This window comes from Equus quagga, chromosome 4 (assembly GCF_021613505.1).
Source record: "Equus quagga isolate Etosha38 chromosome 4, UCLA_HA_Equagga_1.0, whole genome shotgun sequence".
NCBI classification, from domain to species: Eukaryota; Metazoa; Chordata; class Mammalia; order Perissodactyla; family Equidae; genus Equus; species Equus quagga.
Genome location: NC_060270.1, coordinates 73797455 through 73814763, shown reverse-complemented (window position 1 = coordinate 73814763; position 17309 = coordinate 73797455). Strand labels below are relative to the sequence as shown.

At 39.4% G+C, this 17309-nt stretch overlaps 1 long non-coding RNA gene across 1 annotated transcript in view; it reads right to left on the bottom strand.

The window, feature by feature from the left end:
* Positions 1-924: 924 nt before the first annotated feature.
* The window catches only part of LOC124237791 (uncharacterized), a 34960-nt gene continuing 18575 nt past the window's right edge, over positions 925-17309 (bottom strand). Inside the window, exons 2-3 of the long non-coding RNA XR_006888128.1 lie at positions 1360-1454; positions 925-1146 (exon numbers count right to left, since the gene is read on the bottom strand). This is a non-coding gene — a long non-coding RNA (uncharacterized LOC124237791). The remainder of the gene's footprint in view (positions 1147-1359; positions 1455-17309) is intronic.

Below are 17309 nucleotides of genomic sequence, written 5' to 3'. Positions count from 1 at the left end.
AAATTGTGGAATGACTAATTTTAGTACTATAATTTGTAGTTTAAATGTATATGTGTTTTAAACAGTAATTATTCTTTAAATCAGAAAAGGCTATCATAAGTAAGAAGACACATTTGTCTTCAATGTGTCTATCAGCATAGGTAACTATATTTAAAAAGTAATTTGTGTAAACTATAGTTAAGATTTGTCATGCATGATTCTGGTCTCTACGATATGCATAAGAAATGCTTATTTAACAACCAAAAGAATGATGTATGAAACTATAAGCAAATGATACAAGATAATGTCATTTGGAGTTCTGCTGTTCATTCAAGGGAACTATTACTGAGGATTGGGAGTGGTGCTGGCAGATTCATGGAGAAGATAGGAGCCTTCCATTGACATAATAGATATTGATGAAAATTTTGGAATTTGGAGACAATTTTTCAGTTTTCTAATCAGCATAGGTGTGTGCATAGTTGCCAAGATGATATTTAAACAATATAATGGAATAAAGAGTACTGTCTCTCTTAAATTGTCTAGAATTTTAAGCAAAGGAAAGTCTACAATGGAAAGTGCCATTTGTATGACTACGTTCAACTAAATGGGTGTGAGACTCTGTACTTTGAGCAGAAATAGAGTCATTTTATGTGTTTTGACAATGAGTGTCATTTCATTTTCAGCCATTATGGCCAACATGAGTGGTTGGGATTGGGTTAGGTAAATTAAGGTACCATACATCTGGGGTTTTAGAGGTACATAGAGCCCAGAATTCCATGGGAATTGGGCAGTGAGCTACCCAAGCCTGATGTAACTTGAGATATTCATAAAAAACATTTTATAAGCCAAACTTCACCAACATTCTCCCTGGTAACTACCAACACCTTATTATGGCTAGGAAATGTGAGGGGAGAAGAGATGGGAAAAATTAACTCAAGAAAATTCTAATCCTTTATTTTCCAGGTCTTCAATCCTTTTAATATTCTACATATATCATAGCAAGATGTCTCTATACCTCATACTAAACATCAGAAGTCAGAATGATCAGCATAAACAATATAGGAGAAATAGACCTTCTTCACTTTCTTCTTTTCACTTCTATTCATCCAGGACTGTACGTGATACTAAAGTAGGAGAATATTGCCAAGGATACGCTCATGTTGTTAGCTGTGAATGAAAAATATAAGAACTGGCAATTAGAGATATTTTAAGAAATTTCAGTCAAGAAAGGAAGACATATTTGAATTTTTTTTCTGTCTTATTTAACACTTTTTAATTAACATGAATTCTTGTCTGAATATTACCATTCCTCAAGAATATGAACTTACTTGACTATGTCAAGCTTGGTTATTATATAGCAAACAATGCGATTAATCTTACCACGATTTTGCACTAAATCTTGGTAGAGGAGAAAGGCCATAAAATATAAGTGATGGCAAAAGTCACTGCATCCTTCCAGGCCTCAGTCTCCTCACCTGTGAAAAGAAAGAGTTGGCCAGATTAATGAAAATCCATAACTTCCTGTTGCTTAACTGCTCCTGAAACTCAGGAGGTTGCTCTTTTATTTGTCTCTCTCTAGAGTTGGGGATTTTTCCAAGAAATGTAAGTTTCTGATATGAAGGAAAGGAAGAATAGTCTTTCAAGATAAGTAAATCATTCTCAAATGATCAGCAGATACAGAGGCAACCAACGTTGCATAATGAATCGAGAATATCTGTTATTTTGAGCACAGTCTCAAATATTCACCATAGATTCACAGCCTTGTTTCCTGACAATAGAAAGTAATCTTCTCCCATTGTATTTACCCCTTTATTATTGGACAGAGACCAAGACTACATTCCATTCAGATCAGCATGAGTTTAGAGATTTCTCTTTGCTGGGTGTGCTGGGGAAAAACCTATTTTCTTTTACCTTGATAGCCTCCATTTCTAAATAGTACACATCCTCCCTTCTTATAAAATTTAAAATCAAACACTATAGATTCATTCTAATGACAGGAGATCAACTAGAAAAGTCCACTTATAGAGCAAGATAGCATATTTCTATTATAATATTTGAAATTATGAATGCACTCAGCATTTGTTCTATGGTGCTGTTACCCATTAATCAGTTAGACAGTGAATTCTCATGGCATAGAAATGCAAAAGAGATGTCAATATTCATAATGCTGCAGGAAATACAAATATAAAATGTGTTTTCTGTTCCTCTCCACTGGGAGCTGTAAGTAAAGCTGAGGATATGGGAAGGACAGCTTGTTCACAAACATGAGCACAGCAGCAAGTTGTGTGGGAAGGCAAAGCTCCCAGGATTTTATGGTTCTTAACGGTTCCAGACCTCAAATGTCACTATCTGTGACTTAACCATGAGTGATAAGAGCCTGCCTTGTCTTTGTCAAAATTTTATTAAGAGCACTGAAAGGCATATTCCCTACCACCTACTACCATGATGCACTGGAAATCTCTAGGACACCATGGCAGGCAGGCAAAGGCTGCTGGTGGTCTCAGAATTATTGCCAACTGCTGAGCTAAAATTGTTGTTTGAAGCACATTCCCATATCTTCACTCAACAAGGTGGAAAACAGCTCGTTGTTTGTACATCCTACAGTTATGAGAAAATCCTGAGGGAAAGTTTGCTATGGAAACTCCCACTAAAATGTGGCTAAGTGGCATCAAATTGCAGAAACCACTTTACAACAATTAGAAGTGTTTATGAGCTAGGTACATGGTGAGGGCCATGCACAAATAAAACAAGAAGTAAAAATATCTCAAATTAAATCTCCATGGCAGGAGAGAAAAGGGGCTAAGGAAGAAACCAAGTTTTGGAAGAGGAGGTCCTGTATCATACTAAAAATGCTCTTTGGTGCCATAAAATGTACATTACTTTTTTAAAAATAGTAACGCTACTCCCACTTTCCATTTCTCTAATGAGAATTGTCATCATATTTTGTCTAAAAAGCTGTAAATATTTAAAAGTCATAATGGAGTGGAAAGAGAGGTTGTTTTTAATGAAAAGCAGCATTCTAGAACATTTGGCCTGAAAGGTGACCTGGAGCTGCTCATTAAAATACAGTGTGTATTTGTGCCTTGCTCAGAGTGGCAAATGTGTTAACTGAACTAGGATTCTGGAGACAGGCATCCAGATTTGCCACTATGGGCTGGGTCATCCTGGGCAGTTTATTACATCTTGAGACATAGCTCTTATTATCTAAAGAATGAGCACAATGATCTCAGCACCACTTACCTCATAAATTGGTGGTAAGAATAACGGAAGATAACTGCTATCAAGGCATTTTGATTAAAATATAACAGAGTAGGTAGAATGTTAATAATTTGTTCATTTATTCAACAAGGCTTTTACTGAATATCTAGGATGTGATGGGCACTACTTTAGGGGCAAGGAACCCAGTGTTTAATCAGTTCTCGCCCTTATAAACTTGTATCTTAGTGAACGAGAAAAATATGAATAAATGAACAAATAAATATATAATATCAGGTAGTTGGGAAACAATAAAGCAGGGGAAGAAAATACAGAGTGATTGCGTTTGAGTGCAGAAACTCTTCTGGATAAGTTGTCAGTGAAGATTTTTCTGAAGAGGGGATATTTGAGTAGCGATCTTAATTACTTAAGTGATGAGCTGTGTGAAGATCTGGGGCAGGAGAGATAGTGACTGAAGGTGCAGCAAGTACAAAGAACTGAAGTGTGAACATATGTGATGTGTTTGAGCAATAACAAGAAGGCCAGTGGGGCTGGAGCAGAGAAAGAAGAGTAGTAATACATGACATTGGGAAGGCAACCAGCACAAATCATGTGCGAGACCATCATGACAGGATGCTATTTTCAGTGTGATAGGAAACTACTGGAAGATTGTGAGAGCCCATGCCCTGATTTCCGCTTTCAAAGGATTATTTTGGCTGCCAGGCAAGAGTAGAAATTGAGCCTTCTGCAATAGTCCAGTTGTCAGATGATGGTGGTTTGGACTGTGGTAGGTGCAGTGGAGGGAATAGATTTGGAACATGCTTTGAAGGTATAGTCTAATGAGTTGTGAGAGAAATTCCTTGGGTGTTAGTGGAGTAGACCCCTGCGTGTTGCTGTGGCTGCTCCCTGGCTACAAGTAGGAAGGGCAGTGACTCTACGTTTCCGGACTCCTCTGACCTGGTAGATGCCTCCATCCATGCAGGTTGTTTTGAACTAAACTTAGGGTACCTCTGGGAGGAACTGGGGAGGTAATGGGCAACTGCATCTACTCACTTGCAATCTTGACCTTATTTACTTTTCACATAATTTGTTTGCTGGTTGGTAATAAATCAAAGTGAAAGGAACGTCTAATTCAGTAGAAAATATAATCTATTTTCTTAGTGAAAAAAAATAAGCAAGGAAATTTGTTGAGAGCAAGGTGCTGGAGAGCCCATTTTGATTATGTAAAGTGAGGAGAGGTGTAAAATAGTTATATCTGAGAATGGGAAAGTAAATTGACTAGGGAAATGTAGTGAGATTAAGAAGCATGATAATGATCAACTTGAAATTAGCAGTGATTGTTTAGCATTATACCAGTTAGCACGGCTGTGTATTTTTCATATCCATGTACATCTGCTTGCAATTGGGAGCACAGTAGTTAGAGAGCTGGATTTAAACACGGTGGGGTTTTCCTGGAAGTAGGATGCAGGAAAAAGGGAGTTGAAGAGCCATGGAATGTAACTTGAGTATGGGGGTATGAGTGAGCAGTGACAGACACTGAAAAAGTGCTTGGGTCGATAGATTGAAGAACTATTGGAGTAAACAGACCAGAAGGAATATTCTAGAAAGATAGTGCTCAGAAGTAGAATCTTTGAAATTGGTGGTGCCATGATTGGTAATTGACCAGGTTTTGGTATGGCCCTGGCCATGGGTGGCTACATAGACTCTACAGCTTCAACATGGAAGGTATTCAGCAAGCATTTTTGACTGATGCTTGATTCTAATAGGGGCTTCCATATCAACTTTGAGACCCCAAATTCTTTGTAGAGCATTTTTATTTATGTTTCTAGTCCCTTTTTCAAGCATACGTTAAGCCTGAAGTGTCTGGCATATTTTCTCTGAGAACATGAAATAATGGGGCAAATTCTTTGTCTGTAAAGCTCATAGATAACATAGATTGTTCTGGATATTTCTGAGACTTCAACTCTCAAGTGTGAAAGCACTGTTTATTAGAGATCAAAATTCCATGATCTAACATGAACTGGTCCTTGAAGATTTTAATTCATTTATTTCCTCTTCCTCTCACCTCCCTCCTCCTTCTCTTTTTCTTGCCCTCTCTCCTTCTTTGTTTCCAGATAGATAAATACAGATAAATACAAGTAAATGAATTGAGAGGTAGATAAATAGATAAATAAAATATTTTTGTAATAGACTTTAATTATCCTTTTGCACTCAAATTTACCTGAAATGCCCTGTGAATCAAATTACATCACTGCTATATGGCAGCAGCTTTTTAGCATCAAGAGGGATTATATAGCCATGGAATAAATATATCCCTAAGACTTATTAGACATCAGGTTGTAGGCCCATAACTCCCAGGAAAACAGATATAAAAACAAATTGCCCTGTGTTATAGACAAAGACAAATTAGCATAAGAGGTATAACTATATGCTAACATGATTTAATATTTTTATCTGAATACACCAGAACTTGCACATCAACATTGAGAGTTTCCCCATCAAAGTAGCCACCTTGGTAGGTTATATATTAGATATTTGTCCTGGTGATGTTGATATTGTTCTAGACATTTTGTGAGCTATTCTGGGCTTACCTTTAAAGAACTTCCTTTTGAGTATTTTTAATGGTGCTGAATCATATTTTTAAAGTAAGATTTGACTACTGGAGCCAACTTAAGGCAACTTGGATCTGGGATTGACAGGTGATGGTTTTAAGAGATTTGAATCATAGATAAGGAATGACTTCAGTAAAATCATGGATTTGTCTACTTGTGAGTGTTGTAAACCAAATCTGAAGGCACTTCATAAAGAGAGAAGACTAATATTTTGAGCTATGGTCCCACAAATCAACTGAATGCCTGATCTACTAAAGTGACCATTTTCAGTGGAGAGCTCTCCTTTGGAGCCTTTTGCTTTCTGATCCAAAGGAGAGCAAAGAGTAAGGATGCTTGATATTAAACATTCAGTTTCCCTATTTCACAGTCCACAGTCTACAGAGTTACAGTTAAAAAGCATTTTATTCTTCAACAAAATTAAAATAGTTGATACCAGAATGAGGCCATGGTTGAATTCCTGGGGAATCGTCTGCCTTCTGCCCTGTGAAATGCCAAAGCAGCAGAGAAAGACGAATGTATTCGCACCATCAGCACGGGTCCTTTCTCCCACAGAATGAATGCATTTCAAGAACTTCTCCCTCAGAGCATGGCTGGTTCAGCCCACGACTGTCTGTTCTTGAAAACACAGAGGCTAAAAGGACGGCCACCTTATACACTCGGATAGCAGGAACACTGGATTTGTTAGTGATCAAAGCTTGCGCTGTGCGAGTCCTGATGTTATTTTTAACGTCCCAAGCTCCTTCACCTGTGATTCTCAGTAAAGCTATTATCCAGAATGTTGTTAGAAGTGGATTTGATAAAAGTTTGGCCTCCGGAACATCAGGCGTTCCTGCTCTTTGCTCTCTTGTGGGTCAGGAACAAATCCTTCCTCACTCCTCTTCTCATGTCCAATATCTATTAGGTAGGTGAGGCTGTTTTCCTCTTCAGTTTCTCTGTTCTAGTTCTGCTGACCTTTGAAAGAAATAAAAGTATTTCAAAGGTATTATGCCTACCTAAGTGTGACAATCCTGTTGTTAATATAACAGTGATACACACTTTGGTCAAGGGACTTTTTTTCTCGAAGTTCTTTTACTATATTACATTATTTCTATCTCCCTGAAAACATAAGCATCCAATTCTATGAAATTGGGAATAATTCAATGTTCTTGGGTAAGTTGGTTTTTTTCCTAGTTATAATGTCTGTTTGTTTTATTTAGGGAATTGAGGGATGGTGATGACACTGGCATTGATGACAACCTTGTCAAGATTAAGAAGGAAGTCCCTGGAGATGAAGGAACTGGATCAATAGGAAATTTTTCCAAAGACTGGGGCTCTATTGCGCCACTGGTAGGGCAGTAGGAGTAACAGTAGTAACAAGGACAGCAATGAATATTGACACCTATTAAGAATCTACTCTCTACTCTACATTTTTTGCATCTCTTTTCCCATTTGATCTTCACATCATTATGTGGTACCAACAATATTTTACAGATGAAAATAGCAGAGCACAGAGAGCTTAAGTGACTGCCCAATGTAACGTTTGGAACATGGCAGAGCTGGGATATGAACCCAAGCAGTCTGAGTCCACCGCCCCCACGCTTTCCTATTAATGCTGCTCTGTCTCCCTAATTTGCCTAACTAGAACATGTGCTTCTGAGAGTGAAGAACTTTCCTCCTGAAATTGGTAATAAGGATGGGGGGCAGGCAGGAATGGAGTATGATGGGGAAAGAATGTTCAAAATTCTAGCCTTGACAGACTCCCTGACCCTGCAAAGACTAGGTTAGTTACCTAACTGTTCCCATAGCACTTCCTACTTACCCCATCACAACTCTTCATTCTGTATGTTAGTTTCCTGGTGCCTGACTGTCTCTTCCAGTAGACTCTAAGTAATTTGAAAGTAAGGGCTACATTTTGTTCAAAATTGGGGCTATAATATCTAGAAAAGTAACTAAAATATAATAGACACTTGGTAAGTATTTGTTGAATTGGTTAATGATAACAAACGGAATGGGGACATGTAATACATACAAAAATGATTTAAACCTGATTCTAGGATGCTAGCAAGCACATTGAACTGCCAGTTTCCTTTTTCTGTGCAGCTAGTATAGTTCTTATCTTTCTGCCTTTCTCCATAGGCCAACAGGGCTGTATGTGCAATGGGTACATACATATATTACATACATATGCATATTTTTGTATTTTTAAAATATATACAAATATCTTATACATGCAGAAGACTGTGGCCTCAACACTTCAAAAATTCATGTGTTTTGGCTCCTTAGTTATCTGTGCTGTACCAATGCCAGTAAGAAAATAGTGAAATTTAGGAGCCTTGGTCTTTGGCCAAAAGAATTGGCCATGAGTTAAAAGAGTCAGAACACAAGGATTTTAATTTTTCAGCTTTCCTCATGAAACTGCAAAGTGAATGTGAAGAAGGCATTGGGTGCTAGGACTCAGCACCAGGTGGGTTGAGTTGCAACAGGTAGGTCACACATTTGAGTTAGTGTTAGAAGTTAGAAGCTTAGTGTTAGCTTCTATTACTTTAGGAGATAACTAAGAGCGCCTGAGATCCAGCAGACACATTGCTTTCTTCTGCCTTCTCGTTCCTGCGCCTGCTGCTTGGATTCCTCGTCGAACGGCCTTCACCTTGCCGTTGTCTGAGTTCCTGAGCCCTCTTGCTGAGCTCATAGTATGGTTCCCTGTCTGCATCTGTTGCCCCTCACTGTGCTTCCCCCATTCCTGGCAATTTTCTTGCTTAGGACCACCTGCCAAACCCTTTGCCCATTCTCTTTGCCTTGACCTGAACACTCTGGATATGTTGACCTGCCTTATGTCTGACTCACTTCTTATCCTGACCCCCATTGATATTTTAGTGGGCCTGAATTGCCTGTCTCAGTAGATACCTGTACCCACCTTGATCACTTTCACCCAAGTCAATTTCACCAAGCCCACTAGCACTGATCTGAGGCTGGTGGCTAGCTGGTCTCTGTCCTCACATTAGTGGTGATGCTCTTGTGCTTTTCTTTGCTAAATCTCCAACTCCATGCTCCCTGTTAGGAAATTTCTTCCTTCTTGCTTCTTCTAATTGCCTATGCTTTTTTAGAAATGGGCTTTTTTCCACTTGGAATTCCCCTTCTCTTTATTCCTACCCATTCTGCATAGGCAGACTCAGCCTAAAACCAATCTTGTGGTCTCTGAACTTAGGAAATGTTCAGCTCCCCAAAATAATTACCTTCTCATCTGTGGCCTTATTCCAACTATAAAAACCCTAGAGCAGTCACTCTTATAGTATGGCCCCAGGACCAGCAGCAGGTGCATTACCTGGGAACTTTTTAGAAATGCAATTTTTGCAGAGGAATGACATCAGCAAGATGACTGAATAAAACATCACTCGCTCATATCCCCCCCTCAACAAAAACAATTTGGCATCCATCCAGGGACAAAAGTGCCTTTGTAGGAGCTTTGGGATTCAGGTAGGAGACTGTGAATGCCCAAAACAGTCCAAGAATGAGGAGAGCTGCTTTGGAACACAGATCTGTACTCAGGCAAAAGACTCACCCACCATGGTCTGGACTATAGACATGGAAACAGCTCCACAGCCCTGAGGATTTGGTTACAACTCCATTTGTCTTTGGTTCTGTCACCAGCACCAGACACCATGGGACCTGGAGAAATCTTGCCCACCCTTGTGCTGGTAATAGACATATAGACCTCTGTCCTGGCTGTGGACCCTGAAGTGGCCCGTGAACTGGCTCCATCCCCTCTCAGTCATAATCTAGAAGCCCTGGGAGAACAGTGAATTACACTATCACCCACAGCTGAGAGAGCCTTTGTGGAAGCCTGGGAGGCCAGTGGGAAAGTTCCAGCACACAGTTGAAGCAAAAAAAATTTGAGAGTAGAAACATTGGAGAGGGTAGGAGGAGCAATTTGACTTTACCTGCATCACCGCTCTCCCTAGGTGACACAGCTCAGTGCCAAAAGACCTTCTTGGCCTATGATCTCTCCTGTGAGGGAAAGTGAGAGTGTGTCAGTAAGCACCTAAATTCCCCAGCTGTGCAGGATGCCACCAGAGAGGCCCATTTCTTTCTCATCTCATCCAGAGTACTGAGTTGTCAGCTGCATGACTGGGGGATGGTGAGGGCTGAGAGAACAGAAGCCAGGGCTCAGAACAGTATCAAAGGGACTCCACATCCCTTGACCATGTTCCTCTGGTCCCTGCATCAGGGATTCCCTTGGGAGCCCACCCATGAGCCACTGGGATTGCCTCACCTACAGATTTCCCAGCTGGTCTATGGGCATCCTCAGTGCTCTGTGCACCTCATGCACACACACCCCTATCCCATGGCCAACTCCCTATGTGCACTCCTGATGGCAGCACGAGTGAGCTTTTGCAGGTGGCTAGTGAGCATGTCCAGAAAGTCAGCCTGATTCTGAAGATCAGGGAGAGACTGCCCTTCAAAAAGTAAATGGGAGGTGGTTAGCACATGACCTGGTTCTGCAGGATTAGAAGTCATAAAAGCTTAAGAATTCTGCCACAAGAGGGAGCAAGAAATGTGGAGTACATGCATCCATAGAAGGTCTGAGAAAACTTCAGAGTCCCTAACAAGGATGATGGAAGATATTTTTCTCCTGAAGTTAGTCAGTAAAGACTGGAAGAGGTGACTATTACTTCAAACATGAAGACAACAATGCAAGACTTCAAAGAATATGAGAGATTAAGGAAACATGACACCACCAAAAGGACACAATAATTTTCCGGGAACCACAGAACTGGAGATCTGTGATTTACTAGAGAAAGAATTCAAACTAACTGTTTTAAGGAAGCTCAATGAGCTATAAGAAAACACAGAAAGACAATTCAATGAAATCAGGAAAACAAACAAAATGAGAAGTTTAACAAAGAGATAGAAATCATAAAAAAGAACTGAACAGAAACTGTAGAGCTGAAGAATACAATGAACAAAATGAAAAAGGCAATAGAGAGCATCAATATCAGAATAAAACAAACAGAAGAAAGGATGTGTGAATTAGAAGACAGGACATTTGAAATTAATCAGTCAGAGGGAAACAAAGAAGAAAGAATGAAAAAGAGTGAAGAATGCCTACGTGATCTGTAGGATGCCATGAAAAGAAACAACTTGAGAATTATTATGGTCCCAGAAGGACAAGAGAGAAAGGAGGGAGAAGAATGCTTATTTAAAGAAATAACAGCTGAGAACTTCCAAACCCAGGGAGAGATTTGAACATGCATGTTCATGAAGCTCGTAAGTTCCCAAACAAACTCCACTTAAAGAGAACTTCTTCGAGACACATGAAAATAAAACCACCAAAAATCAAAGATGGAGCCTTAAAAGCAGCAAGAGAAAAGAAGCTTGTAACTTACAAGGAAACCCCACAAGGCTATTAATGGATTTCCAGGAGAAACCTTACAGGTCAAGAGAGGGTGGGATGATATACTCAAAGTGATGAAAGAAAAAAGTGCCAAAAATAAATACTGTATCCAGTGAAGTTGTCCTTCAGAAAGGAAGGAGAGATAAAGACTTTCCCAGACAAACAAAGCTGAGGGAGTTCATGACCACGAGATCTACCTTACAAGAAATGCTTAAAGGAGTTCTTCAAGCTGAAATGAAAGGACACTAATTAGTAACATTAAAATATAGAAAATTTGCAGCACACTGGTAAAGGCAAATATATAGTGAAATTCAGAATACTCTATCCCTGTAATACGGTGGTGTGTAAGCACTAACTCTAGTATAAAGGTTAAAGGACAAAAGTATTAAAAATAACAATAGCTATAATAATTTGTTAAGGAATATACAATACAAAAAAGAGGCAAATTGGGACATCAAAAACATAAAAGGGGCGAGTAAAATGATAGAGGTTTTTTGTAGGCAATCAAAACTATCACGGTAGAATAGACAGTTATATCTATAAGATATTTTATGTAAACCTCATGGTAACCACAAAATAAAAATCTGTAGTGTACATACTATTATCAAAAGACAAGAGATAACAAATGTTGGCAAGGCTGTGAAGAAAAGGGAACTCTTGTACACTATTGGTAGGAATGTAAATTGGTACAGCTACTATGGAAAACAGTATAAATGTTCCTCAAAAATTTAAAAATAGAACTACCTATGTTCCAGCAATCCCACTTATGGGTAGATATCCAAAGGAAGTGAAATCACAATCTTGAAGAGATATCTGCACTACCATGTTCATTGCAGCATTATTTACAATAGCCAAGATATGAAAAAAAGCATGTGTCCATCTATGGATGAATGGGTAAAGAAGATGTGGTATATATACATATATACAATGGAATATTATTCAGCAATGAGAAAGAAGGAAATCCTATCATTTGTGAGAACATGGATGGATTATGAAGGCATTTTGGTAAGTGAAATAAGTCAAACAGATAAAGAAAAATGCTGTATGATCTTGCTTGTATGTGGATTCTTAAAAAGCTGAACTCATAGAAACAGGGAACAGAATGCTGGTTGCCAGGGCTTGAGGGTGGGGGAAATGAGAAGATATTGGTCAAAAGGTACAGACTTTCCTGGGCCAGCCTGGTGGCATAGTGGTTAAGTTCATGCACTCTGCTTCGGTGGCCCAGGGTTCACTAGTTTGGATCCCAGGTGCGAACATTTGCACCACTCATCAAGGCATGCTCTGGTAGGCATCCTACATATAAAATAGAGGAAGACGGGCACACGTATTATCTCAGAGCCACTCTTTTCTCAGCAAAAGGAGAAGATTGGCAGCGGATGTTAGCTCAGAGCTCATCTTCCTATAAAAAGAAAGGTACAAACTTCCAGGTATGAGATGACCGAGTCCTGGGAATCCAATGCACAGCATGGTGACTATAATTAAGAATAGTATATTATATACTTTAAAGTTGCCAACAGTACCTACTTAGCAATTTAATGTTAGGTTAGATTTTAATGTTCTCACCACAAAAAAAAAAAAAATGGTAATTACGTGAGGTGGTAAAGGTACTGACTAATCCTATTGTGGTAACCATTTCACATTAAATGCATTTATCAAATCATCATGTTGTACAAGTTAAACTTAAACAATGCTATTTTTCATTAATTCCTCAATAAAACTGAGAACAAAAAAGAAATGCAAATTCTCATGTCTCACTTCATATCTATTGAATCAGAAACTCTGGAGGTAGGTCTCGGAAATAAGTTTTATTAAGCCTACAAGGTAATTCTGAAGACACTCAAGTGCAAGAAACATTGCCATTTCTCTAGGCATTTCTCATTGCCATTTCTCTTGCCTGTTGCCTCTTGAGTTTAGGGCAGATGGAACTAACTTCTATTTACTTCCTGTTTCTGAATTCCTGCTTCTCCGTTCTTTTGTAACTACCTGAATTCCAGATTGCTAACCTGTCCATTGATAAAAATTTCTTCTTGGTCAAACTCAGCTTGCCTGCCACTGTATGTCTAAGTCCTATTGAAACTGTGTGATGCCAGCGTTAATGGTATATCAGCCACATTCTACCAAGTAACAGCACTGCCGCATGCCTCCTGCTATATCATAACCAATATCTGGGTACAGACATCCTGCAATGCAGAAGCTGATCTCACACAACAATTTGTTTCTTGTCATGCCTCTGAGCAATGGCATCCAAAAGGATGGATATTTAAGAAGTACTGTGGTGGGTGAAGACCTTGCTTATTGCATCGTCAATCATCTCTACTTTCCCCTCAAAGAATCCTTCGCAATTGAGGACCAACTTCAGAAATAAATCAAAGAATTTTCCTGGTAAAATCAATACTACGAGAGTTTTGAAATCTAGTGTCCTGCTGAATATAAACTACCTCATCGTCACAGTGGTAGATGCTTAGTTGAAACCAGTGAGAGTTGTATAAAACTTAATGGCATCCTTGATGTAAACAGCTAATATAGCTTCAGTCATTTTGCATTTATGATCCTGCCTTTGAAACGCCAAGGGGAATTGCATTCTAGGGCCTGAAGGAAGTGTTTGTAGAGAACACAGAGCAAGTGCAAACCTCTGTGGGTCATATACGAGGTTAACTGCAGACACCGGGGAAATTTTTATTGTAAAGCCAAAGTCGACTGTTAGTTTTGGTGGAAAAATACATCAGAGACCCATGTGTATCTCTGTGTGTTTGTTTTTCTCCGTGGTTCTTCCAGTAGCCTCATTTCCCTTTAATGTATGATAAAACATGAGTTTGAGAAATGATTGAGATGTTGTCAGTGACTGGCTACCTCTTGGTCCTACCAATCTTCTGTGGATGAGGCTGCCCAGGGAGTATGTTTGGAGGTACTTGCCCATGGTGCCGTTGGATGCAGGCACTTTCACAGTATTTCATAACTGGGACAAGGAAAGCCTAGTGTTTGCAAAATGTCCTGGTGCAGCAGCAGAGAGAATAAGACTGTATTTCTGACTAGGTAGAGCATAGTGTGAAGCAACTCATCCAAGGATTCCTAAAGGTAAACACAGCATCTTCAGTCCTGCACTGTTACCTACCAGAAAATGCCTAATCTTGATGGCATGCTCTGCAAATACCTGTGCAAATATGCAAATCTGAGCCCATTTGATGGACTAATGGGCAAGGTGCCAGGAGCCAATTGCACAAGGTTTTTACGTTTTTAGGATTTTTTGTTTGTTTGCCCAAAGGATTCTGGAAAATGACTGGAATTGGAAGGCCAGATAGGGTTTACCTAAGATATTGGATCCCAGCTTGGCCTAGTCACATATCTGAGCCATAAGGAGAGAAGCTGAAAGTACTGTTTTCACAAGGCACTCACTAAGGAAATAGAATTCAGGTGAGGAGAAGGTTTAGTGGGTGGGGGAAGTAGCCTCATGCTCACTTCTATGAGTGCCTTTGACGAGGCAAGCACAACAGTGCCGGGATAGCTCAACACGGCACTGGGGACAATGCCTACATCAGAGGCTTTCATGTTGTTATGCTGGCCCTGTTAGCAACAGAAGTAGTGAGGCGCTGCCCTTTCATAGCCCCTGATGGTCAAGGAGAAAAGTAGAGCAACTCATCATGAGCCCAGGAGACTCAGAAAGGTTACAGAGGGATGATGTTCTGGGAAGAGTACCAGCAGATTTGGGACATTAGCTTTACATGACCCTATTCATATTTAAATATAGTAAAGCTTGAATTACACAAGAAAATTCAGGTCTATGAGTCCATTAGCAAGTCAGTCTTGCTTCTCTTTTCTCATGTCATCTCTTTGCTGCAAACCTTCTGGAAACTCCTCTCTTACAGGATATACTCTAAACACCTTATCTTGGAATTCCAGATGACTAAGTTTGTCTCCATCTAACTCAGTGATCTTCCCACTCCACTCTAAACAGCACTTTGGCTACATATTGATCTCTATAGTGTCCTTTGGTGTGTGTCTTCTCTCTACCTCTCTGCATATCCCTTGCTTATCAAAGCCCAGGTCAAGCTCTGCCATTTCTTTGAAGCTTTTGCTAATCACCTCTACCCCCAGTAATCATTCATGTTCAAGTCCTTTCTATCTTAGTCTCCTATTTCCTTCCAATAGTATTCATTTAGCTTTTAGCACACATGACCTTATTTGTTAGTCATCCTTTCATGTAATATTTTGTTCTTCTCCCCAGTTGCATTGCAAGCCCATTTACTTCTCCTCAGCCTCCTGCTGGGCCTGGCCCACTGTTGGGCATATGAAGTTGTAAGGATTGTTGCATGATCAAGTTACTAATGATCTGACATTGGTATCTTGGTGTGATTGTCTCATGCTTCATTTTTTGTTGAGATATGGGAGCAGAGCAGAAAGTTCCGGTAAATGGCTTCTCAGCAAACGAGCATATTCTTCATTACTTTGGCTCTCACTGATTCTTGCCCCTCTGGTGTCCACCCCTGCTGACTGGGTTTTCAGAATATCTCAGCAGTGTGTGGTTTGAACCATTTGCTGACTTTACGAGTGGGAGTATGGTGCCCTGGAGCAAGGATGAAGTCATTTGGCTCATTTTCATTTTTGAACATAAATTCCCTGAAGCTAGATTTGTTTTCTTGGAATAAAGTCATATAATCACAGTGTCAGAGGAGGGAAGAAACTTATATGTTTCATTATCATTGTCATCTTTTTCGATGAGTCAGATGAATTTGGGTTTGAATCATGGTTTTACATTTATGATAACTGTGTGACCATGGACAGGTCAGTAACTTTCTAAGATTCTCTTCCCTCACCTGCAAACTGATAATATTTCTTACTTAGAAAGTTGCTAGTAGAGAATAAGTGAGTTAATATATGTGATGTGTCAGGAGTCCCAACTGACATACAGCAAGTACTTAATAAATGATAGTTATAATATCAGTTATTATTATCAACCAAGTAATTATACGATGCATATTCCTTGTAATAGGTACCAGAGATACAAAAGAGTAATCATACATTGTCTTTTCCCCAAATGCTGTTAAATTTAGTTAGAGAAATTGAACATAAATGTAAAAGTTTGACCAAAATGTATTGAATCCTTCTTTTGTGCAAGGTACTAGGACAGATCCAAGCTATACAAAAATGACACATATCCCGCCAACTCCCAAGGAGGTGTCAATGCACCCAGGGAAGCATATGTGATTTGCAGTGACAAAATAGGGGAGTTAGGAGTGTATACATTACGTGGACATCAGAGTCCTTTTGTCGGCAAGTAGTATCCTTGAAAAAGCTCAAACTGCCTTAAGCATTAAAGGTAATACATTGTTTTTAACATCGGTAAGTTCAGACTAAGGACCTCAAGACCACCAGTCACATCTTTGTCTGTGTTAATTAAGTCATAAAATGCCTAAAAAACATGGCTCTATGAAGTAGACCTGCACAGGGTAGAATTTGGGACTGGTGGATTAGTAGTTCAGTGTCATCAAGGACTCAGATTTTTTTCTGTGTTTCCTTTTTGCCATTCACACTGTTGGCTTCAAACTTTGGATTGCAGTTTGGTTCATAATGGTCATTGAAGCTTCTTGTTTCCTATCTGGAATGATAGATTGATGATAGATAGATACACAGATACATAGAGAAAGTTGATGAAAGAGATAGAGAACCAAAAGTCTTTTAGTCTGATTGAGTCAATATGTTCACTTAGACAAGTATAATATCATGTGATTGGCTTAAGATTGGGTCCCTAAACCATTGATGATCATCATTCCCTTAGACTTATCAGGGTGCACCTTTGCAGCTAGGGTCAGTACCCTAAACCACATGGCTGCTACACAAGTGAGAGAGAATGGAAAATATATTGGAAGTCAAGCACAATGTCCAGAACTGGGCCTCAATACAATAGACAAGTTGACTTATGGCTTTATTTATACATTGTTTCCTTTTATCAACAATCTTCACGATATTCCAGCTTCATGATTTTTTTTTAATGGGCTAGTTACTTCATAATGCTAAAATGAAGTATTATCTCCCATCACAATTACAATGCCTAAATTATATAAGCCATCCCTGGTGGTCTAATGGTTAAGATTGAGTGCTGTCACCACCATGGCCCAGGTTCATTTCCCACACCACCCATCTGTCCATTGTCATAC